Source organism: Mytilus galloprovincialis, chromosome 1 (genome assembly GCF_965363235.1).
Source record: "Mytilus galloprovincialis chromosome 1, xbMytGall1.hap1.1, whole genome shotgun sequence".
Classification (NCBI taxonomy): Eukaryota; Metazoa; Mollusca; class Bivalvia; order Mytilida; family Mytilidae; genus Mytilus; species Mytilus galloprovincialis.
This window is the reverse complement of record NC_134838.1, coordinates 115,705,111-115,732,049: the sequence shown is the minus strand read 5'-3', so window position 1 is coordinate 115,732,049 and position 26,939 is coordinate 115,705,111. Positions and strand designations below refer to the sequence as shown.

Sequence of the window (26,939 nt, the reverse complement as noted above, 5' to 3'; positions counted from 1 at the left end):
TTTACAGCTGTCAAACAATCTGGAAACGGACAAAAGCTTCATTCAAGTAGATTAAAAAATACGGATAAAGTTTAACGAATTATAAACCAGTAGACTATATGAAACTAAAATAGATTTATGGTTTATTTCAATTTGAAGAAAAAGTCAATTAATAATATATCTTAAAATCAAATTGTTGGGTAGAAAAAGATTTTCTATTTGCCGTTGTTATTGGCAAAGTGAAACTTATTATTGCAAGATAAATGACGGTTATTCGTTCCATCAGAATTATCTGATGTTTCTTATTTGATTTATGTAATAGGTTTCCATGGAATTATTCGGAAGCTTTTGCCCTAGACGGTATTAGGTTTACTCGGGGTCGAGTACGTAAATTAATTGGAATCCACCTATCCCAGACACCTATATTGTGTGAACCAATCGAAAGGTCGGTTATATTAATCCATCACTTACAGACATCGCAGACATCTTTGCATGTGCAGTAGATAAGTAGCATTTTTTTTGAAGCATAAAGCATATAACCTGAGGTTAGATTTTCACAAAAGATCATATATTACAACTTTTCAATGAATACAAAACAGCGAATTAACAATAGCTATTTGGAGTCAATTGTTCTGGACATGTACACTACGAAAAATACAAATATAAGAATAAGTAACAAACATTACAAGACGAAGCACAACAATCAAAGAGTTTTTTTTAACATAATGATCATTTACGCGAGACAGTTTGTAATCATGTTGTCGTATGTACAATATCTCCCTTTCCTGTCATTTCTAATATAGAAAGTACACAATAGGAAAATGTTGAAAACTTATAAAATAGAAAACAATGAATTGATTTTTGTAACGTTTATATATTTACTTTGTTTTATTGTAATATTAAACTCTGAAAACATTGATCTATGTAACGTTTCTAATTTTACTTTATGTTTTATTGTTATAGTAAAACTCAACTAATCAGGAAGTAGCAGAAGTAAAACTTTACAATAATCTATTAAAGTTATTAGTTATGATAAAAACTAAATTCTTTAAATGGCATCAATACAGGATTTAGAGATGAAGTCTGAATAAATGAAAATTCATTTCTGTATGGTCCATGACATAATTTTTGCACCAGAACGGATTTTTTTTATGACTAAACATATCGATGTTTTCTTGGAAATCCCCAAAATAAATTAATGCAGTATAAGTATCTGCAATCTGGAATTATCTTAAACAAGTTTGGATTCATGATGACAAAAAAAACGAAAAAAATCCCAAGTTTAAAATCTAAAGTTATATGAAACCTCAAATTAAAAAAAAATATGCATATGTTTTTTTAAAACTAAATGGATAGTTTTCATTATACAACTTATGTACATATACTTTTTTTCTGAGGAAAATTCTTTAATTTGTCCACATTTAGAAGAAGTTTACTTATTTTTAATTGCTTGCTGCCAGGAAGCAATTCGCCGACATATTTTTCGTATGCATAGTGACCTAAGCGTTACCCTCCCCGTAAAAATCCGGTGATAGCAATACGCATGAATCTGTCATTAAAATAAACAATTACCTGATTGTATATGTTAAACACGTGCTAAATACCCATGTTTTTGTTGATTATTTACTATAAGGTGACAATCGGTAAACTTCGGCTTCAAAGCACGGCATTTAATGAGTAGCCATATTTGTTAAATCATAACAGACAGAAAAAAAAATGACGATTATACGATATATTTGCGTAAAAAATGATAAAATCGTGCACAGAGGCCTAAGTTTATGATATATACATGCATTGGTTCAAGAATTGGATGAACATTATTTGTCACCAGTCACTCGTTTCTTATGACTTTAAGATTGACAATGCATCCAGTAATGAAACAACCCTTATAACACATGAACCGATTTCACTGCATATTGGTTCAATTTTCAATTTCTAGTTCATAAAAATAAATAATGGTACTAATATTCAAGTTGCAACTCCCTCATGTAAACGAAAATAAGTTCATGCTCTCAAACAGTTCATAGTTTTGGGTCTTCAAAACGTTTGATCAAAAGAGAACCCGATGAATTTTGTTTCAAGGTCTGATGAAGGTTATTGCAAGGCCACGAGCAAACCTAATGAAGGTTTTGCGAGGTCACGAACGTATATACCTATCGAATGTTATTGCAAGATCAATACTATATCTGCTGAAGGTTGTTTCAAGGTCACAATCGTATCTTAAGGTTATTGCAAGGTTACGAGCGTAGTTGATGAAGGTTATTGCAAGGTCATGAGCGTATTTGATGAACGTTATTTAATTAAGCTCTTCCTTTGTTATTCGTTTGTTCATTGAATTAGTATGATTGAGTGTTAAAATTCTACAGTACGTGTTGATTTTGAAGTTTATTCGTCAATTTTGGTATAAAAATAGATATTTCATGTAACATGTAACATGTAACAATTTCAAACAATGGATTATTTTTCCAAATTATAGAATATTATCTATGGATTTAAAAATGAAAATGTTTTCCTCCAGGATTGCCTTCAAAACTATTTGCCTTTTTTTAATTACAATAATGCATCTACTATTATTAGATATTTTGGTAATGGTATTTTTGTTTTCTTCTTTAATTAATTGTATGCATTATTGATATTCGTAGGTAGAATGTATTTGGAAGTTTAATAGGAATCTTACCAAAAAGTCAGAAATATTTGTTATTATGTATCCTTTACAGAGTATAGATTATCATGTTATATCAGGTGTCTAAACGACCCAGGATAATTAATATTTCATAACTTAATATCTTATAGTTAAACTCATCCGTCTTATATTTCATTCACTAATCAATAACCGATCCCGTAACTTACGTTTTACATCACTGTTTCTTTTGAAGTGTGATTTGAAATCTAAAGATGAATGTACATGCTAAAAAGACCTTTTGATAACTTATGACATTCCAACATGCACATCGGAGGTCATCTAAGTTAGAGTCAATATAGAGAAGGAGACCTCTAGGAAAGCTTCTTTCATTGCAAAGATATTACTGACTGCAGAAGGAAAGAAGAGATTTATTTTATAGGTGCTATGATTTCTTGCATTGTATTTTTACTGTTTAATTTTGATTTCAACTATAAATGATACCATGGACTCGCTCATTCAATGTTCTTATCTAATAAATTTGATTTAGATTCACCTATGAACTATTGCTAAAACAGGTTTTATTTTCAGCTGTAATTTGCAATGTTTCAAAAGATTATATGTATATACGCACACACATTTCGTAAATATCACATCAAAATAAATTATGTAATTTTAAAGGAGTCCGAAAATCGATTGTCTTTCTAGAAATAGAATTGGAAAACATCCTTATTACTTGGAAGTAAAGTAGAGTGTAGTTTTAGAACTGGTTCGAAATTGAAGATCATTACACAAGGTGATTCAAACATGTCTTTTGATTAGATTCAAGATTTGATATATACTTATAAGGCTAACAATATTATTTGTCTGCCATTTAGCTACAAACTTCATATAAGTGGATGACAACTAAAAAAATGGTATTCTCATCTATAAATTTGAAGAGAAACAAAATAAGAATGTCTATATGTGGCGCCATGGTCTGATATTATATAACATTGTTCGTAAACTTTAGAGATCACTTAATAAAACCTCGCTGTAATATAGTTATAACTAAATGTTTTACCAAATTTAAAGACCACTCCTTATATATTACAGGATCATTTCCAATCAACATCTACAACAAACGTTTAACGTGGATTCTCTATAAATCTAACAAGTCCATATTCAAGTCCAATAAAATTAGTCTACGGTCACTAATGACGTCAATACACAGCTAAATTATTCCTTGAAAGCATATGTAGAACTAAAGGAACAAACGCATCACTTACTTGTAATTTGTCCTAATTGAGGGGAAAAAACTTGCTCATAATTCTATCATGTCTTAATTTGCTTTCGTCTTTACAAGTATCAATTCTGTTCTACTGAGATTGCTTAATTCTAAAACCTAATTTTATCAAATTAAGAAACATATAAATATTTACCATCGGATCGCCCACGTTTATATACAATTATAATACTCAACATACCAGTCGTTTGTGAAGCAAATTGATTTTGAAGTTATGCATAAAATTGAGAATGGAAATGGGGAATATGTCAAAGAGACAACAACCCGTCCAAAGAGCAGACAACAGCCGAGGGCTACCAATGGGTCTTCAACGCAGCGAGAAAATCCCGCAACCGGAGGTGGTCCTTAACCTGTTTATAATGAAACGTAAGTATAACAGAAACAGGAACATGTATGTAAAGTCACGTGACAACATTTCGAAATTGGATAAAACAATATAAAGTCAGTCAATTGAAAAAGATTTGAATATGATTAAGTAAACATTCTAATATAAGATTATGGAGACATTTTGTGTATTAAAGACATGTGAGTCACGTGAGTCTTTTATGTCATGTATGTGCATACAGGTACATGCATATGACGTTACAATTTTTGTGTAAAAATCAGAAAGTAATTATATAGAATGTGACAATCTAACCAACACACACTGAGGGAAAACAGGAATATAACAATTTATGAAATATTGCCTTTTCACATTTTCTGAAATATAGATTAACACTTTATTTTCCATGAAAAATGGAAAGACATATAAATGATTGTTATTTATGTAATTACATAAAGATAATTTAAATTTCATCCATTTGTCTTTGCACCATATCATGTATCATTTAATGCTATATCGATTATTGTCGCAAATTTCAAAAATAGCAATGTTTACTATGAAATGATATTCATGTAGATTTTCCATCCAACTTTCTCATTTAAAGACTAAAATCGTTTGTTTTTAAAACATCTGATATACAAGATATGTAAGGAGCACAGATCTCAGTAACTTCACATTTTATGCTTATTCTTAACTATATAAATTTCTATTACGTGTTTTATGTACTATTGTTTTTTTTTTTTTTTTTTCTTTTTTAGCTATGGCGTTGTCAGTTTATTTTCGACTTATCGTTATAATAAAGAAGATGTGGTGTGATTGCCAATGATACAACTCTTCACAAGAGACCAAATGGAACAGTAATTAAAAACTATAGGTCACCGTACGGCCTTCAACAATGAACAAAGCCCATAGTGAATTGTAAGCTTTAAAGACCCTGAAATCACAAATGTTAAACAATTCAAAGTAACGAGTAATTAAAAAATAACGGCCTAATTTGTGAAAAAAACAAAAAAATGAACAAAAAAACAATTAGGTAACACACCAACAAACGACAACCACTGAATTACAGGTTAGCTCATAAATCGGGTCAGGCATTTATACATACAGAATATGGCAGGATTAAACATGTTAGCGAGATACTAACCCTCCCCGGCTAACCTGAGACAGTGGTGTAACAGAACAACATAAGAACGAACCATGAACATCTGTTGAAAAAGGCTTTTAAAACTCATCAAACGGATAGAAATGTATCTTCTTGATAAAGGGTTGCTGCTCATAAGGAAGCTATTAAACCAAGAGTTCCAAGTTGTGAAGTTGAAATCATCCCTTCGTAAATTTTACGGACGCCATCACGAGTTGGTTGACCGTTATGGAATAACCGTTTCACAAATGATATCGGATATGTTCCTTACGTCGTAACTACAATCCCCTTCCCTTTCATATATGTGACCTACCGAATTAGACTATTTACCGAATTTGTTATCACATAAACAACACGACGGGTGCCACATGTGGAGCAAGATCTGCTTACCCTTCCGGATCACCTGAGATCACTCCTAGTTTTTGGTGGGATTCGTGTTGTTTTATTCTTTAGTTGTCTATGTTGTGTCATGTGTATTATTGTTTGTCTGTTTGTCTTTTTCATTTTAAGCCATGGCTATTTTAGATTTCTGAGTTTGACTGTCCCTTTGGTATCTTTCGTCACTCTTTTACAAAACACAGAGTGGCATGGCCGGGTACTTGTACATTCCAACAAAAAATAGACTATAAGTACAGATCAGAGAGTACTCCCATTTAATGACAGCTAGTTCAACTGACAACTAAAAACAATGTTTTAATTAAGTTTGAATGTACCTCTAGTATTATTCGCCTCTCTTTTACAGGTGTTGTTTGAAAAGACACACATACATGAAAAGATGACAACCAACATAATATATACGAATAAAAGCTTTGAATTTTTTTTATACGAAATCTACTGCTAGTATTGTTTCAATAAACTTGTTATTGTAGTCTCCGGCATTAAGCATTGAACGAATATGATTATTGACTATTGACAAATTGATGAATATATAAAACATTGTTATTGAGGAAAAACAGCATATGATTACTGTTTGAATACAATGGATGTTTGGTAAAGAGTCTTAAATCAAAGGGATCAAATGAGCAGCTAACAGAAGTATGACATGATGTTGATTGATCCTTCGTTATAGTTAGTTATAAAGTTTGACCTTATGAACTAATATGCCGTTACTGGACATTGATATTTTAATTGTAATAGATCTTACAGTCTAGACTAAACGCATTTATGAACAGGATAATATTCACCCGACTACTAATGGCGGTTAATAGCTTCCTCTTGGTATTCTACAGGGAACCAGTTTATGCTACAAGTTGAAATTTACACAAACATCATTAAATGTGAGAAAAGGATTGCAACCATTTATTGTAAATCGAATTATGTAAACCTAGCTGTTTTCCCAAGGGTTGAATTTGTTTGCGAAAAGTAAATTACTGCAATATATTACTCCTTCTTGCATGCTGTTTCACTTGGCTAAGTTCGACCAACGGCTATGCATCTTATATAGAGTTAGCATATTGTTCACTGGTTCAGAGGATACTATAATACTTGAATTATTGGGCATACAAAACATTGCAAACATTTTTCAACGGTTTCCGACGGTGAAATTGCAATAGTAATGCGGATATTTCCTCTCTATATTAAATATTTATAATACGAATCGGAATTGGTAAAAACAATTGAAAATATAACCAACCCTTAAAACTACGTTAAACTCTTCTAGCTGTGAAGCTGGGGATTTGACTGTAGTTACTATCATTAATAAATGGTATGTTATTTTTCTGTAGGGTGATTGATTCACACAGATTTTTGTATCTACATAATACTATTGATGACAACGGTTTAATGGATTTAATTCCAAGTTTAGATCGAAATACAACCATTTGAAAATCTGAAAAACAATCACAATAAAAACAACTAAAACAGTTAATTGTCTCTTGTTTTAAACGTACTGTTTATGTAACACAAGTTGTTGCCAATTCGTTTGACTAAATTCTATCGTTTAATGAAATAATGAATATGACAAAAACAATTTGTGATATTTATATAACATGTGATTTGTTTTTCAGATACAATATAACGTCAATAAGTCAAGTACTTTAAACAGCATTATTTGAAAAAGAAATAGACGGATATTTTCCGTGATGTGTATTTACGGAAACTCTTAAATACCAATTCATTTTGTATTTTTACTATTGTGGTAGTCCTTCTCATGTTGCACTGTAAGAAGAAATTACTAAATGTTGCATAATCAACTTCTATATTTTTCTTCAAATTCTGCAACCTCAATTGTTTATACGCAGACCATGTTGTATTACTGGCTTTGGAATTATTACTCATTTTTCTATACTTCACATACTGAGTAATTTCTATAGATATAAAAAAAATGTGGTATGAGTGCAAATGAGACAACTCGCCATCCAAGCCACAATTTGTAAAATTTACCATTGTAGATCAAAGTACGGTCTTCAACACGGAGCCTTGGCTGACACCGAACAACAAGCTATAAAGGGCCTAAAAATTTACTAGTGTATATCCATTTAAACAGGAAAAACAACTGTCTAATCTTTATAAAAAAAACGAGAAACACTTATGAACCACATCAACACACTACAACCACTGAACATGTGGTTCCTGACTTAGGACAGGTGCAAACAAATGCAGCAGGTTTAAATGTTTAAATAGGCGCCAAACTTCACCCAACCAAAACAATAGTGTAACATCACAACATAGAAAGACACTATAAAATATCAATTGAAATGGCTTAACTCAATCAAAAGACATATTAACAAAACAAGAGAACATACATTGGATGAATAATGTGCATTCGGTATGAATGAGTCCCACCTATTTTATCATTATTTATAAAACCTTGATCCAGAGTTGTGCTTGATGACAACATTGCTAGACCTTGATATAGTGTAAATAACTCAAGGCGTTTGAGAAAAAAAAACAAATTGTATGAGCTCTGTCAACGATTATTTGACATACCAAGCATATTTCATATCAGATGAGTAAGATATTAGATACTGTAGTATGACTGAAGTCAACATATACAGGCTGTTCAGGCAGTATAAAGCTGTAGTAGTAAAATTAGACTCTATTGCAGCAATTGTTGTAAGAATATTAACGGTTGATCGTTATTGAATATCTGTAACAGATGAAAACGCTTATGTTTCTATTGTCGTATCCAAAACCTCAACTTTATTCAGTGAAAATTTTACTAACCATGAGCAACTAAGCGGTTGCCACATGTTAAGCAGGATTCGAAACAATTCAAAAGCACAAGACATCACAAAGGTTATATGGTCCAAGGATAAGCATGTGCATGCCTCTTAAACAGTAGGATACTACGACACATTATTGCTGGGCAGAAACATTACAAATTACTAACAATTAGTATGCCATCATTTACCGATTTGTTCCGGAATAAAGAAAGCTTTAAATTGATGTGGTGTCATATGGTAATCACTAAATGAAGGATTGCATGTACTTCCATAATCATCTATCAAAATAAATCGGAAATTGAAGTCGGAAACATATTTATTGTCTTTATATGAATATGAACCCAGCCTTATACTAAAAAGTAATATAACAAAACTCCAAGGAAAATTCAAAATGGAAAGTCCTTATCAAATGACAAAAACACAAAGCTCCCGCACTCAAGGTAAACCCGCTACCATCAAGGCGTCAAGGTTATAAGAAGCCCTGGCTTGAGAAAATTCTTACAAAAAAATACCTTTTTATAAAAGTTGCATCTTTTTGTGTATTTATTGAACAATGAAAGATACTTTAAAAATTTAGTTTGAGACGAAAACTTCAAAACATATGAATAATTTTAAATGCCATCCCATAAATTATTCGCAAACATATGTCGATTTCTCAGATGTCAGAAACGGATGAAATATATATTGTACCACCTGGCAAAAAGTTCTCCCATTTTTGCAATTTGAAGTATGCTGTTATATCAAAGATCAAGAATGCAGTTTTAAGCTTTGATTGAACAAATTGGAAAGTCGAACAAAAGCTTGACATTATGATAGGAATCAACAGACATGAATTAGTTGTTTTACTTGTAAATTGGGCAATAGAAATTCTCCAGATCTAAGAATATATGAGAAACAAAATCTTGATCTGATTCCATTCCCATTACCTAGTATTAAAGCATGCGATGATTTTTCAGTCGACTTAAAAATCCACTGTTATTAATCGACATCTATATGAAATTATGGCTATATATCTTCAATAAATTCGGGTACTTTGGCATTAAAGCAAAATTGCAGAATTGATATTTCCAGAATGCATCACTTTTTAAATTTTGCCATAAATAATCAGTGCATTGTATTTGGTACTGGGACTACAATATGCCACTAAACAATTTATTGAAATGACTTAACAATATGCCACTAAACAATTTATTGAACTGCGTCGATTCTGCATCCAATATAATTTAAACGGCTGTCATCTCCTATATTGAATATAAAATCAATGGAATACACACTGTAATGTATTGAAAAAAAAGAGTAAACGCGTTTCTACTGATTAAGTTTAAGGCTAGAAGGGCCATAGGACCAACATAATTCAGATGAGGATTTGATAGCGCTCATTTCCCACCTGGTTTAGAATTAATTTCAGTAAAATAATGATACAATGCACATTCTTCTACCAAAGAACTATTACTTTTTATTACCAGATTTATTTTTATGGTCCCAAGCGTCACATAACTGTATATAAGACTATAGAAAAACGCCAATGAAAGTGTTCAAGGAAGCTACATTTTCACACATAATTACAGGATATTGGGAAAACTTAAAGATAAACTCGTCAAGGGAACACCTTAGTATTACAGGATGTTATCAAAACGTAAAGCTCAATTTGTCAAGGGAACACCTAAGCATTGTTTGTATACATGAAAACATAACATTATGCCGTTGTTAGACAAATATATTGCTAAAACGATGTATTTCAAAATGCAGATGCAATTAAATCTTACGGTTAAATACTGTTTTCGTCAGTCTTTTCATCGACTGCCTTCAGAGATTTACAAGTACATCATAAAATTTAGTTGCATTGCATAACTTATTGACAACCTAGTCTATGATCATTAACAATGAACAAGAAAAGATAATAAAAACTTAGCAAAATCTCTAACTTTCTAAAAGAATAATTCTGCACCTTAATCAATACAGCCGAAGCTTCATACAATTGATTCTCTTTATCTCAAAGTTTTTCTCTCTCAAAATTCCTTTTAAAAAAGTCAATGTTAAATGTCTAACCAAATTGATAGCTTCACATTATCATAACCACTGATAACTCAAACTTCCTGTTATTTAATTTTCAAGCCAGCTTGAACTACTATGAGCTGGCAAGAAGGGACTATGCATTACCAAGCGGAATATATAGAATAAAAATTTCTACCGAATAAACGCATTTATTTTACCTCCTATACATTTCTAGAAATGTGATTGGTAAAAAGCGCCCTCGTGGAGACCGTGTATGTTTCATATTAGGTTAGTAGGGGCTGGGCTTATCTCATACACGGTTAGTAGTGGTGTTGCGTCCCTTTATATTCCTTATAAGGTAGTAGGGTGGCGGGCTTATTTCATCCACAGTTAGTAGTACTAGTACTTAGTGTTACGTTCCTTTATAAAAAAAAACCGGTACTGAGAAAAAGGTTTCAACAGACGAAGAAAGTTGTTATTGTTGGTATCTGTTCTTGTAGGATCAATGAAAGTAGTTTATTAATTCTAACAGTATTGAAGACGTGCTCATTTTGATAGGTCATTAGTCTAAATTTCACACGTAAAGATAGTCGGTAAGATAAATTCGTTACATAGTTTGCTAGTGACCCAATACGGTATATATGGGGTAAGTAAATTCCATATGGGGATTCGAGTTTCGTTCTCACCCCATATGGAATTTACTGACCCCGTATATACCGTATTAGGTCACTAGCACACTATGTAACTAATAGTATACGCGCATTTGCCAAGTTATGTGAAGATACAAAATGTAACATGCTGTGACGTAGTGGTAACTGTTTCAGTCACGTTATCAATTTCAACCAATTTCGGTGTTGGTGTGATAAAAAGAAATATATAGTTTTGTAAGATTTTTATCATTGTGGAAACGAATATAAAACCACGTCTTTTAGGCTTTAGTGGCAATCTAAAATGATAACAGAAACGAGAAACGAGAAACACATATGAACCACATCAAAGGGCCCCAAAAAACACTAGTGTAAAACCATTCAAACGAGGAAAGCCAACGGTATCATCTATATAAAACACGAGAAACGAGAAACAGTAATGAACCACGTAAACAAACGACAACTACTGTACATCAGATTACGTCATATGTACGTTTGAGTACTCTACAGATAAATATTTGTTAAACATAATAAGATATATTCACTGACAATTGTGTTGTTTACTTGTAGTTGTGTAAATTGATTACTTGATATTTCTATCTCTTCAGTAAAACATGTGTACACAATGCTATTTTTCAAGTGGGAGTATATTGTCTCAATCCAAATGACATGTTTCATTTTAGATGTCTTATCAGCCCTGTGTTGATATAGGATATAACCACTCTAGATAGTCTTCGGCACATCTTGGGCTGACAGTACTAAAGCCTAGGTCTGAAAATACATCAAATATAAAAACTGACATGTGGTAGTCTGATATTATTGCTCCAATATTCAAGCAATAGCCCTATATTACATATTGTTATCAACGTGTGGTTCGTCAGTTTGGTTCTTCATTGGTTAAAATCCGATAATGACGTCGTATTTTCTTGCTTTCCTCTGAATTTCCTATTGTGACTGCATGAAAAAGGAGACCATGCCTGATGACGTGACATAGAAAGAACACATATCATACTTGTATTCTTCATTGCGAATCAATTCATAAACGACATTACCTCTACATAAAAGTTCATAACAATATTTTTCTCCTTCTTCAAGGTTGAAATAATTATCTTATTTCAGTTTCTTCAAGGTTGAAATAATTATCTTATTTCAGTTTCTTCAAGGTAAATTGTATTGGTCAAATTTGTATTTTGTTAGATGGATTCGTCAATATTGTTTATGAATTCTATAGAGAATATAGTCTGAACTTTCTTGAAGCATGTAGGTTATCATAGATCAAGTCAAATAATTTCAATATTCTGGCTATTATTTCTATAATCGATAGAAACTACACAAAGTATGCTCACTAGATGTTGTCAGATAAAGGAGATAATAGTACACCAAACACATTTAACCTTTGGTCAGTATGGACTTCAAACAAAACTGTTAAATGACGGATTTCAGCCAAGGTTAGCACGACCTGCTTCGCATGTGAAATCCGTTAAAATACCAGAAAATAAGTATAAGATAAGAAATGTCAAATCGGTAAAACAAAACATCATAAAAATATAAGAAAAGTATCTATCTAAATGGGGTAGATCCAATATAGATTATTTTTTAATATATGCATTTAAAGAAATTCTAAAAACTCCCTTGATAGCTGATGTTAGAACCGAGCTTACAACTGTTCATTTATTATTTATTAATCACTTTTTTTGGATTTTACCAATTAGGAATAACAATCAGTCGATAACGGAGAAACAATACGAAAAAAGCAATATAAACAATAGCATAAACTTGTTAATATTTCAATTATATCAACACCTTTGATCTGAAAATATGGCATTGTTACGGTCTTTAAATGCATATTTAAAGACATTTAATCAAAAGTTTAAAACAAAACAAAAATTAAAAACTCGTATATGGGTGACATTGTTAAAAACCTCTGGATGATATTATCTGTAAGAATTATAATACTAAATTTTAAATTTTAAATCCAAGGGCCTAAATAAATCTTTGCACGTATCCATCTTTCTTCTTGTTCCAAACTGTGAATAACAAAAGTGGTTCAATTGGTGCGAGTCAAGGCTCTGTGTTGAAGGCTAATTGTTAAAGTTTTATACATTTTGACTTAGATGGAGAGTTGTCTCATTGGCACGAACACATACGATATGTTCTTATTTATATAATCAGTAAACTCACACAAAGTAAGGAAACTTGATTTGGAAGTTAGTATTTCTTGTTATGCTTATTCAATACTTTGATATAATTTGAATGTGTACAACATATCGTTTGCATCGTTCATTATATTGTGAACAATTCCATGTATCAAATCTTAAAACACAGAGTTATATAATATTTGAATTTTGGACTCGGAATTCTACGATAGACAATAAATTGGTTTATTTAGACAAAATCTTTACAACACATGATGCAATTTCATTATTATTACCTATAATTATCTATGACTAGTAAAACTCTATTCTAAAAAAGACTATCATGAGAAATGTTCTATCTTATTTAAGGTCAACATCAAGTCCAGATCTTTTAGAATTTTGTGGCAGATGTTCAAAGAAGATAATGTTTTCACGTTAGAATTAGTAGTATATAACATTATGACGACATATTGGTTCAAAGTGAATATATCTTTTATTATCATAGCTCTTTATAGTGCTAAAAATAAATTTTCCATTGTTCCTTTTAACTTGTTTTCTTCAACTTCTCTCTCATCTTTATAAACAAAATTATATGATAAGAGACCAAAAGATTCCATCCCGTAAAGGCAAATCAAATCGATCAAAACTAAATTATATAGGAATAAAAGATTATGCAAAGTCACAAAGCAAAATCAAATATATTTTTTATTAATGTATTCTAAGATTCTTTGGTAAATTTTGAGTTAAATTTTGCATTCTGCTAATGTATTTATTTTTCATTTTCATGCATATTGATTTTAAAATTTTGCTTGAAATTTGATTTGTTTTATTCTATGGGTTTTATCTAAGAAAGATGAATCGGATTTCTGATCCGAATAACAAGATTGCACGACGAAGTAGATTAAAATGAAATAAAGCAAAACAATTTGGCTTCTAGATAACAATGCTAAGGTTTCATTGGTGCAACTTCAGAACCAAATGAAAATGAAATTATACCATGTAAGAAGGATATTTCTGTACAAATCTATGAAGATTCGTGTGGTTGCACAACACCATTTGAAATATTAGGCAATTTTTATTGTAAAACACAGAATACGTTATTCGATTAGATTTTGTTTTTGTTTAAATTCTCTGATTTTATCTATTTTCGTCTTTTTATATCAACGTTCCGCGCGTTTCATATATTTTTATATTCTCATTTCAATTTTAAAGCAATTGTAACTATCATGCGTTGGAAAAGAGAAGATATATAGTATTTCTATTTACAACATAAATTATCTATATAATTTAACTTGAGAAAACTAAATGCCAAAAAAAAAAAAAAATAAATAAAATCATAAAAATACTGAACTCCGAGTAAAAATTCAAAACGGAAAGTGCCTTATCAATTGGCAAAATCAAAAGATAAAGTACATCAAACGAATGGACAACAATTACTGTCATATTCCTGACTTGGTACAGGTATTTTCTTATGTAGAAAATGGTGGATTGAACCTTGTTTTATAACGCTTAAACATTCTACTTGTATGACAGTCGCATCAAATTCCATTATATTGACAACGATGCGTTAACAAACAGGTATAACAGGTAAAATTGTCAAAATAGGTGTAAAGAGTCATCACCGTGTCACAATCTCAATCAGAACAAAAACAAACAAATATTTAACAAAGAAGCACCAAAAAGAACTAAACTTTGAATGTAATTATATAGTTCTACTATTTTCTTAATGTTTATCAAACCATTTTAGTTTTTTTATTGTTTTTCTCTGTTTATTGTATTTTTTCACCAAACAATAGCATATTTCGCAATATTTTACACATCTACGTATGGAAATGCTAGAAAGCAAAAGGGCAGGAATGTATCATTATAATTATTCATAAAATTTTATTGACATATATATATATTGAATCTGTGTGCTGTGTAGTTCGTTGTATATTTTAAAATATGTTAACTATATTTTCACTAGGTTATATAGGTTAAACTTTGGGATAGATAGTTCCTGTGTGTTTTTTCGTAGCAAGAAAGAGAGAAGATCGGATCGTTTCTCTCCTTTTTTGTGCTTCTTTGTTAAATATTTGTTTGTTTTTGTTCTGATTGAGATTGTGACAAGGTGATGACTGCTGTATTCCTATTCAGTTCTTGTCCATTCGTTTTTTATGCGTTTTGTTATTTGATTTTGCCATATTATTGTAGACTTTCCGAATTGATTTTCCTCTGAGTTCAGTATTTTTGTGATTTTACTTTTTTTTCTCAGGTTTCGAGTTAAATAACATTATGCATATTTTTGACTGCTTTTCTGTCCTTTACCTTACATTATATATAAAGGCAACAGTAGACTAGTATACTGCTGTTCAAAAGTCATAAATCGATTGAGAAAAAACAAAACCGGGTAACAAACTAAAACTGAGGGAAACGCATCAAATATAAGAGGAAAACAACGAAACGAGTGCCACTGAAAAAAAAAACGACAATGCAACTAATATTCCAGATTTGAGCTGTTTTTCTTAAGGTTTTATCTATTATTATAAACGTTTAAAGTGCTATTCATTGAATAAGTGTTGTCAATGATAGGTTTTCTATTGAAAATAAAATGTATCTATCTCTTTTTAATATTCATGTCAGTCTAGGAATTGTACTGAACTGGTTCATGTAAAACTTTCAAGTTTGTCAATGATCATTATCTTTTATCACGCAGTTGTTGTTTACTTGTATGCAGTTGAGCTAAAAATGACACCTAATTGACTCTCATGTAAATAGCCACTCTTCTGCAATAGCATAAACACTATACCTCATGTTGTCTCATACAGACTACCAACTTAGCAAAAAGAGGATACTATTTCTCACGTGAGAATCTACAATAAAATCAAGCTTCCACTAATTAGATGACAATTCGTTACAAATTCGTATACATAATTTTGCAGAAAAATCGAATCGATTGATTGAGAAAAAAAATACTCAAACTTTGTCAACTACGGAAATAAGCTTGGAAGATGATAACAATATATAAAATGTCCTAGAAATAATTAAAGGCAAGGTTTTTTTTCGTGAATTTTAAGTTTAAAAAGGCTGACTATTTCAGATTGATTGATAACAACGTCCATTGCGTCAGTCAATCTTCAAACGCAACAGAAAAAGCTACAAGAAGGAGATGGCCATTTCAGTAGGAAATTGGAGGTAAAATTATGATCAGTTTCTATATTGAGAACGATCTTGTATTGATATAACAATGTCACAAACAGAAATTGTAATGGACCTAATCAATATGTCTCACACATTGCAAATGTAGTAGATGTTTATCAACTCATTTTGTTATAACTGTTATGTTATTACTGGTATATTAGTCAACTAGCTATGTTATTGAAGGTCTGATAATTAACAGAAGTTTTAATTTCAAAATCACAACAATATCTCGTCTGACATTTACGGTCTTTGTACATTTGTTTAATTCTCTTATTGGACACATCAGTAGTTTCTCGATAGGCGTCAGGCAATAACAATAATTTAACACATTTTTTTTTCTATTTTGCTATCTTTTATTATTTATGAATATTTTTAGACATTAACTAACTGTAATGTGCATTTGGGTATCGTTTGTTTTTATTTGTAAGATTGTCATTGGTTTCCATTTGTACTGAGCAAAAATGTGAATTAACATCCAAATGATTTACATTTTAAGGTTTGATTTCTCTGACAGTCACCATTGTCTCAAAGTCTGTCGTATTTACAATAATGGTAATTTACGCAATAGTCATAGTTTGAATTCTTATTTCAAGGTGTGTATAAATGTCTGTAAGTATAACAGGTTTTTTTTTGTTTCATTCGTCAGAGATTCATCAATATTTTCTTGTAATGTGATTTTAAAATTTGAGTTTTACGTATTTAGTTCACAAAGTATTTTTCGACAATAATAACTGTCGCATCATTTTCTTATTTAAAAATATTTATTTACGTCAATGTGTAAATTAGAACAATGAAATACAAATAGCCGTGGTGGGCAGTTTTCTTTTACAATAAACCTATTTAAAGTGAAAATAAAACCTATATATATCTGACATGTTGCATGAAGTAAATAATCATGCTTCGTGGATGTTCGTACCACTACAAAAATAATATCTGCCATAGAAAAACTGCAATCAGTGTTCGTATCGAGGCATGTTTATTCTGGATAATGTCATAACTTTATACAGTACCAGCAACAAATGTCACAGAATTGACACGTGGTCGTAATGAGTTTAATGATGCAAGTTTCAGCATCTGGAATTAAATGTGTATAAGATATTTTTCAATTGTTATGTTCTGTTTTAGGTAACTATTCAAGAGAGAGTGTGACCGTTATCTGTTTTCCTTAATTCTGTATTAAGTTAATCGGATACAGTGATATCAAAACAAAATATACGAGAGATTTGGTACAAAATATTTACTGAGTGTACTGTCCAATTACAAAAGTGAACAGAAAAAACCTACAAAAAAATTAAAAAAAAAAAAAATGACACGCTGCATTTTTATTCATTCAAATTGTGGCTAGATTCTGATATAATTAGTTATCAAAGGTACCAGGATTATAATAATTTAATACACCAGACGCGCGTTTCGCCTACATAAGACTCATCAGTGACGCTCAGATCAAAACAGTTATAAAGACAAACAAGTACAATTTTAAGAGCATTGACGACCCAAAATTGAAAAAAGTTGTGCCAAAAACGGCTAAGGTAATCTATTCCTAGGATAAGAAAATCCTTATTTTTTGTTTTGTAACAAGACATTTATAGAAATGATCATATAGTTGATATTTATGTCAACACCGAAGTGCTGACTACTGGGGTAGTGATGCGTCCACCAGTAGTGGCATCGACCCAGTGATGTAATTATTTATCAAAGGTACCAGGATTATAATTCAGTCGCAGCATGTCTGATATGTTCTCTACAATGATCGGTTAATCATACATATAACAAGCTTTATATATGATATGTCGTCCATTGTCGAATCAAATTGCGAAGAGGGCCCAAATGTATGACAAAATGCCTGTCAAAAAAAGAGACAAAAGGACACACACCGCAAATGACTCAGATTCATCTTCCTATGATATAACTGATAGAAGGAAATGTCCTGAGTATAGCCTAAGTGAATAATTTAGTACAGTTTTAGCTTAGTGCCGAATAATTTTGGTAAAATACTTATTTTAACCCATATTAAATGTTATGAGAATACAGATGTGTGCAACGAAAAGTAAAATTATATTTCTTTGGCAAATATACCGTAACAAATTTGAAATAAACAATGTTCCTGTTCATTTCATTTAGGATTACTGTATCAAAAAGGCTGTGAAGAACATTGATTACAGAATAAACTGACGAGTTGTTGTTTAACACTACGTTCAGCATTCTAGGCTATATCGTCTTTTATTGATAGATGAAACCGGAGTGACCGGAGAGAACCATCGACCATCAGACATCTTATTGAATGAACCTGACTAGTAGGCCTTAAGGGCATACGATACAGTTACAGGGAAGGTAATGACGTTGCTAACGTAAAATGTTATTTTCGCGACGTCAAACTCTGACATATCGGGAAAAGATGCATTTTTCGACTGATTTTTATCATTCAAACTGATTTAATTTGAAAACGAGTGCATGGACCCCTATTTTTTAAAACAGCAATTTGTTTCATTTTGCAAGGAGATTATGTGACCCAAATTTTATAAAACTGTAAAATAGCGCATTTCTTTTATTTTGATAAACATGCAGCAAAAAATGACGTTTTTTCCTCTATTCATGAACATTTGATAAATATAGAGTTATTTCGGAATAAAAATTGCATAATTTTTAATGATACTTATAAAATACAGAAATTACCGATTATTTAACAAAAACATTTTGTGTTTATCTTTTAAAACAAAAAAGTTATGTCTTTTTTTCGAAAAAGAAAATACGGACACAAATCTGAATTTTGAGCAAATATACAAAAACTCATTTCACTCAAAAAGTAGCACATGAAGGTATATTTTTTATTACATATTTGATTTAATGAGGTAAGAAATAGCCTATATGCAAATTTTCATCAACTTGTAAATACAGGTTCAAAACTGTATCGTATGCCCTTAAACCAATACTTGGAATCAAGATATTTAGAATTATATCATCAATTTCAATATTGACTATACGTTATAATTGGATTATAGTTATGCAACTAATATGTTTTAAACAAAATAACATAAAACGTTTAGAATCAGCAAACACAAAAGAACATGAAACGTTATAGATCAGCAAACTCAAAAGAGCATATAACGTTTGGGATTATCAAACACAAACGAGCATAGAAGGTTAATGATTATCAAACACAAAAGAACAGAACGTTTAGGACCATCAAACCAAAAACGAACACAACATGTTTAGGATCATCAAACAAAAAAAACATAAAATATTTGGGATCATCAAAAACAAAAGAACATAAAATGTTTGTAATCATCCAAACCAGAAGTACCTAAAATGTTTGGGATCATCAAGCCTTAAAGAACATAAAATGTTTTTAATCATCCAAACCAGAAGTACAAAGAATGTTTGGGATTATCAAACCTAAAAGTACATAGAATGTTTAGGATCATCAAACCCAAAAGAACATAAAATGTTTGTAATCATCAAAACTAAAAGTACATAGAATGTTTGGGATCATCAAACCTAAAAGTACAAAGAATGTTTGGGATTATCAAACCTAAAGGTACATAGAATGTTTGGAATCATCAAACCTAAAAGTACATAAAATGTTTGTAATCATCAAAACCAAAAGTACATAGAATGTTTGGGATCATCAAACCTAAAAGTACAAAGAATGTTTGGGATTATCAAACCTAAAAGTACATAGAATGTTTGGGATCATCAAACCTAAAAGTACATAGAATGTTTGTAATCATCAAAACCAAAAGTACATAGAATGTTTGGGATTATTAAACCTAAAAGTACATAGAATGTTTGGGATCATCAAACCTAAAAGTACATAAAATGTTTGTAATCGTCAAACCTAAAAGTACATAGAATATTTAGGATCATCAAACCTAAAAGTACAAAGAATGTTTGGGATTATCAAACCTAAAAGTACATAGAATGTTTGGGATCATCAAACCTAAAAGTACATAAAATGTTTGTAATCGTCAAACCTAAAAGTACATAGAATGTTTGGGATCATCAAACCTAAAAGTACATAGAATGTTTGTAATCATCAAAACCAAAAGTACATAGAATGTTTGGGATTATTAAACCTAAAAGTACATAGAATGTTTGGGATCATCAAACCTAAAAGTACATAAAATGTTTGTAATCGTCAAACCTAAAAGTACATAGAATATTTAGGATCATCAAACCTAAAAGTACAAAGAATGTTTGGGATTATCAAACCTAAAAGTACATAGAATGTTTGGGATTATCAAACCTAAAAGTACATAGAATGTTTGGGATCATCAAACCTAAAAGTACACAAAACGTTATAGGATCATCAAACTCAATAGAACCTAACATGTATGGGATCAGCAAACTCAAAAGAACATAAAACTTTTGGATCTTCAACCCCAAAAGAAATAAAAACGATTAGGATCAAGAAACACAAAAGTACATACATGTACAAATTTTGGAATCATCAAACCCACAAGGATCTCCACAAAGCAGGAACAAACGTTAACTTTGGTCATTGGATTGTTAAGTTCCATTGAGTATAAGTTCGAAAATTGAAAATGGGGAAAAAACTTAATAAAGAAAAACTACAAATCTATTACTTTGTACTATACAAGTTTTAAAAGCTAACAGCTTTAACTTTACCGTTTCAAGACAAACGAAGAACCATTTTAAAGGGGAGATAGCAAACAGGCATTTCCGAAAGAGTTGATAAATGAGAAATTATTGCGAGGTTGTAATAATGCAAATAGTGCGACAAAAAATTGCAGTAATCATAATAATATGATTTAGTTATTGTACTGTGTACACTATTGTAATACTTTAATCGAAAGATTCCATCTAGATTTTACACATTATGTATTATTTTTTTTTTAGATTAGACCGTTGGTTTTCCCGTATGATTGGTTTAACACTAGTAAGTTTTATGGTCCTTTGTAGATTGCTGCTCGGTGTGAGCCTAGGCTCCGTGTTGGAGACCATACTTTGACCTATAATGGTTTACTTTTATAAATTGTTACTTGGCTGGAGAGTTGTATCATTGGCACTCATATCACATCTTCCTATATCTATCATTGTCTGCATAGATATGAGGTCCAATTTGATAATAAATTGATTGTTAATACTTTTAACCTTATAACGTCATTGAAAACTAAAGAGATTAAGTCAACTTTTCTTTTAAGTACATACTATCATAAATCTGACACACGGTTTTGGAGCTTGTATCCTATGCAGCATTTAAACCATAAACATTAGAATTTAAAAGAACAAAAGCTTAAGTAAACTGTGAAGGTACGAACTTGGCAATCGGTAGTTTTTTTTTCCAAAGACAGGAAAGCGAGTTAAAGATAAAAACTAATATCCACATTTACATTGCGCAGAATAAAACTAAATAGATCATATCCGGAAAAAATAGCAGTAAACATTTAAAAAACTGATTTAGTCACCGAACGTTGTTGGTGGGTTTTTGCCTAAAAGAGATCTGTGCGATAATTTGTAAATGTTTTCCATCAAATTGTTTGTCTGTAAAACGAACATATATGTTAAAAACATGTTTGCAGAATCAGAGAAATATTCAATACTTCATTATAGTCTCACTACTTGTAATACAGAGTATAAGCATAATATAAAACAGACAATATACAAATATAAAAGAGGGACGAAAGATACCAGAGGGACGGTCAAACTCATAAATCGAAAATAATTGACAACGACATGACTAAAAATGAGAAAGACAAACAGACAAACAATAGTACACATGACACAACATAGAAAACTAAAAAATAAACAACACTTGCCCAACAAACACTAGTGATAATCTCAGGTGCTCCGGAAAGTACAAGTACCATTCTTTTGCATTCTTGGAAAAAAAAACTAAAAGACGGAACTCCTTGGAAAACTCTAAATGGAAGGTCTCTAAGCAAATGGCAAAACAAAAATCTCAAACACATCAAACGAAAGGATAACAACAATCATGTTTCTGACATGTATCATTTGATATCTAAGCAAGCATATTTTCCCTGTGTACTATGCTATTGAATATCGACAAACGAGATACAGTTATCATAATTGGTGAAATATTTTTACTAAATTTGACCACCATTTTCAAGATTTAGTATGGAAGTTTAACAGAATTATGTATAGAAATTTGAAACATGTGGGGATTAGCACAATGGATGTATTTAAAATGGTTAAAAAGCAACTATGGAAATACGTTATTTAATCTTTTAAAGAAATACTTAAATGATATTCATTATTGAGATGTTCTGCAATAAAGAATTAAGAACAGCTAATTCTTGGCACTGCACGATATCGTGTTTTTCCTTTTTTTATTTGTGACGTTGTTTTATAAAACCTTCTATTAAGAACAACATCCGATTATTGGACTCCACGAATCAAGCAAGGTCAGTGACCAACAGGAATATGACAGTTATTTTTCACTTAATTAGTTGAAAACCGTGTAATTTTGTCGTTTTTTTTGTAGACTTAGAATAAAGAAAGAGACAACAACCCGACTAAAGAAAGGCAACAAAAGGGTCTCCAATGCATAAATACATTCCGCACTCGAAGGCTTCAGCTTGTCCCTTAACAATAATGCTTACAAGTTCAGCAAAATAGACACCACCTTAAAATAAAAATAAACCACAAACAAAGACTTACAAAGGATAGAGGTTCCTGACGTAGTTCAAACGCAAAATATGGCGGTGTAAAACATTATTTATGAGATCGCACCCTCCCTTCCCCCAAACTGGTTGGAAAAACAAACACACAGCAAAATGCACATCTAAGTAGAACAGAGTTTGATAGAAGTCGGAATAAGATTTTAGAATAGGTAACAGAAGGAATTAAGGGAATGACAATGACAAATAAGACTTCTAGTATTTGCAAACATGCCAGTTCCAGAATTCAATTAAACTGACTGAGAGATTTTGTCTTTATCAAATGAAAATCAAGCAAATCCCTCCCGTTAGGAGTTTATTATCATACCATTATAAATCATACGAGAAAACACAACCCAAATCATGCCAACAACTTGTTTTAGAATAATTGTGTTTATTTCCGATGCAAAGACCCTATGAGTGAACCAATATTACTTCCAAAAGATACCATCTTTAATGACTTGAAAACAGTATCGTAACTACATCCCTTGTGTATGGTTCTGTTTAAATGTTAAGTAAGCTTTTTGAGGTGAATGACGACACTTTTTTTTTTTGGTGATTTGTATAGAATATTGCCATAAAAAGGCGAGATTTGAAATCCCTGTCGTATGAAACGCCTACCAGTGATGTGTTATTACCAATCTTTATACACGATTCATTGCTGTTGTTTGACTACTCTTTATAACTGTATCATTGATGTTAATATATTACTCTTTATAAGTGATTCATTGCTGTTGATTTTACTATTTGTTACCGAATCCTTTTAGTTTATAGACAATTCCTTGTAATTGAATTACTGTTGTTTTGACTACTCTCTATTACTGATTATTTGCTGTTGTTAGAATTTGTTTATAACCTATTCATTGGTGTTATAGACCACTATTTATAACCTATTCATTGGTGTTTATAGACCACTATTCACTTAGTATAAACGATTCTTTTGTGTTGATAGACCACTATTTATAACCTTTTAAATGCTGCTGATAATTAGATATAGGAAGATGTTGTGTGAGAAAACTCTCCATCCAAATAACAATTTATAAAAGTAAACCATTATAGGTCAATGTACGGCCTTCAACACGGAGCCTAGGCTCACACCGAACAAAAAGCTATAAAGGGCCCTAAAATATTAGTGTTAAACCATTCAAACGGGAAAACCAACGGTCTAATATATATCAAAAAAACGAGAAACGAGAAACACGTATAAATTACTGAACACACGACAACTACTGTACATCAGATAGACTACTCTTTATAAACGATTTACTGCTGCTAATATACTATCCTTTATATTCTATTCATTGTTGTTCATAAACATTTCTATATTACTGATTCATTATTGTCGTTAGACCACTATTTATAAACGAATAATTGCTGTTGATGATATACCACTATTTATAAACGATTGAATCATTCATTGGTGTTGATAGACAACTCTTTGTTTCCTATTCATTGTTGTTGATATACTACTTTGTATAACTGATTCCTTGCTGTTGATAGACAATTCTTTGTTATAGATTCGATGTTGATAATAGACAACTCTTTGTAACCGATTCATTGCTTTTGATTGACTACTCTTTATTACTTCATTCTTGTCGTTAGACCACTCATTCTTGACGATTCATTGCTATTGTAAGACTATTATTATATAAACGATTCATTGCTATTGTAAGACTTCTTTTAATATAACAGATTAATTGATGTTGATAGACTACTCTTTATAACCGTGTCATTGCTTTTAAAAAATATTCTTTATATTCAATTCATATATATAGATAGACAATTCTGTTACCGATTATAAACTGCTGTCAATATACAATTCTTTATAACTGAGTCATTGCTGTTTATAAACTATTCTTTATATTCTATTCATTTTTGTTGATAGACAGTTCTGTATTACCGATTCATTCTTGTCGTTAGACCACTCTCTATAAACGAATCATTACTGTTGTAAGACTACTTTTATATAACCGATTCGTTGCTGTTGTAAGACTTCTCTTTATATAACGAATTCATTGCTGAAGTTAGACTACTCTTTGTAGCTAATTCTTTGCTGCCGAAAAACCATTCTTTATAACCTATTCATTGGTGTTGCATTGATAGACAACTTTTTATTGCCGAGTCATTGCTTTTAATAGACTATACTTGAAGTCTTTATATTCTATACATTGTGTTGATATAATACGGGTTATGTTCTTCTCATATATTTTATGATGGTATGTCTGAAGCTGACATATCAGTAATGGCAAGTAGTCCTTTGTTTATTTATGTATCATTGTCATATATGTTTTTGAGTTTAGTATGACGTCCATTTTCACTGAACTAGTACACATTTTAATTTTGAGGAAAGGTGAGACCCACCTACGGATGCGAGAATTTCTCGCAGCGTTGAAGACCCATCTGTGGCCATCGTTTGTTATCTGATCTATGACTGGGTTGTTGTCTTTTTCATATGTTAAACATTGCCATTCTCAAATGTAATTCGTTGTTACCCTTTTCATTGCTGTTGATAGACAACTCGTTGTTATCGACTCGTTGCTTTTGATATACTACTATTTTTAACCGATGCCTTGCTGTTGATAGACAGCTCTTTTTTACCGATGCATTCCTGTTGACTATTCTATCTAACTGATTAAATGATGCTATTTGACAATTCTTTGTACAGAATCATTTTTGTTTATAGACAACTATTTGTAACTGATTCAAAACAAAACAACTCTTTATGAATATTATTTATAACTGATGCCTTTTTTTCTTTATAGACAACTCTTTGTGACACACATCGTTGTGAATATATTGGAGTTAATAATACGACTGTCATACAAGTGACAGTTTTAGCGCTATAAAACCCGGTCCAATCCACCAGTTTCTACATTTGAAAATGCCTGTATACCAAGTCAGAATTGTGTCAGTTGGTGTCCATTCGTTTGATGTGTATTTTGCCATTTGATTGGGGAATGTCCGTTTTGAATTTTCCTCGAAGTTCAGTATTTTTGTAATTTTACTTTTTTTTTATTTATTCAAAGAGGATCTCATATAATTACCTTTGTATACTTAATTCATTGCACTAGGACATGTCTCATGTGTTAATGAGTGTTCAAGTCATAGACAAAAGGGTGAACCGATTCATTGTTTTGATAGTCAACTCATTTGTAATATTCATTGTTGTTATATATTTAGAAATCATTTGGAAAAGAGTTGATGCATCAGATTGTATGAAGCACGAAAACACTTAAAAATACCAAAGAAATCAACAAAGCACCGATCTAGTAGAAATCGCAGCTACAGAATCATAAAAACAGTATCATCTACTACATAATGTTTTCCAAAATCAAAATGACATCAGTCAGTACATATCCAACAGATTTTAAATAATGACGTAATAAACAGTCGTGACCGAGTGCAGTATATACAAAAAAATTTCGACAAGGTGTGACATAATAAATGTAGACTGTTTAACAAAACATACTTTGCCATGTTTTAATCACATTTTTTGTTGGATTTCTAAAGAATTTAAGTACCTCAGAATTTAGTAAAGATTTAAGTTAGTATTGGTTACGGCTTTTTTTTTTATAGAGTTACACTTGAGAAATTGAAAAATCCTAGTACGATTTAATTTTGTTTTTCAATATTCAAAGACAAAAGACTTAGTTTCATTCGATATGGAAGTAATTTGATAGAGCTTTGTCCAGATCATGTTAGAATGTGTAAATTATTCAAGTAAGTCGTAAGGTGTAGGTTTTGATTCCTGTCCATGATATTATAACATACATCATATAACTTTTGATCCTTTTCTAACACTTACTTATATTATTCATATCATCGATTGACAA

The 26,939-nt window shown here is 31.0% G+C and overlaps 1 protein-coding gene across 8 annotated transcripts in view; it reads right to left on the bottom strand.

Moving 5' to 3' along the window:
- Positions 1 to 26,939, bottom strand: part of LOC143052806 (potassium voltage-gated channel protein Shab-like) — a 127,956-nt gene that overhangs the window by 99,390 nt on the left and 1,627 nt on the right. The gene's annotated exons all lie outside the window — the stretch shown is intronic.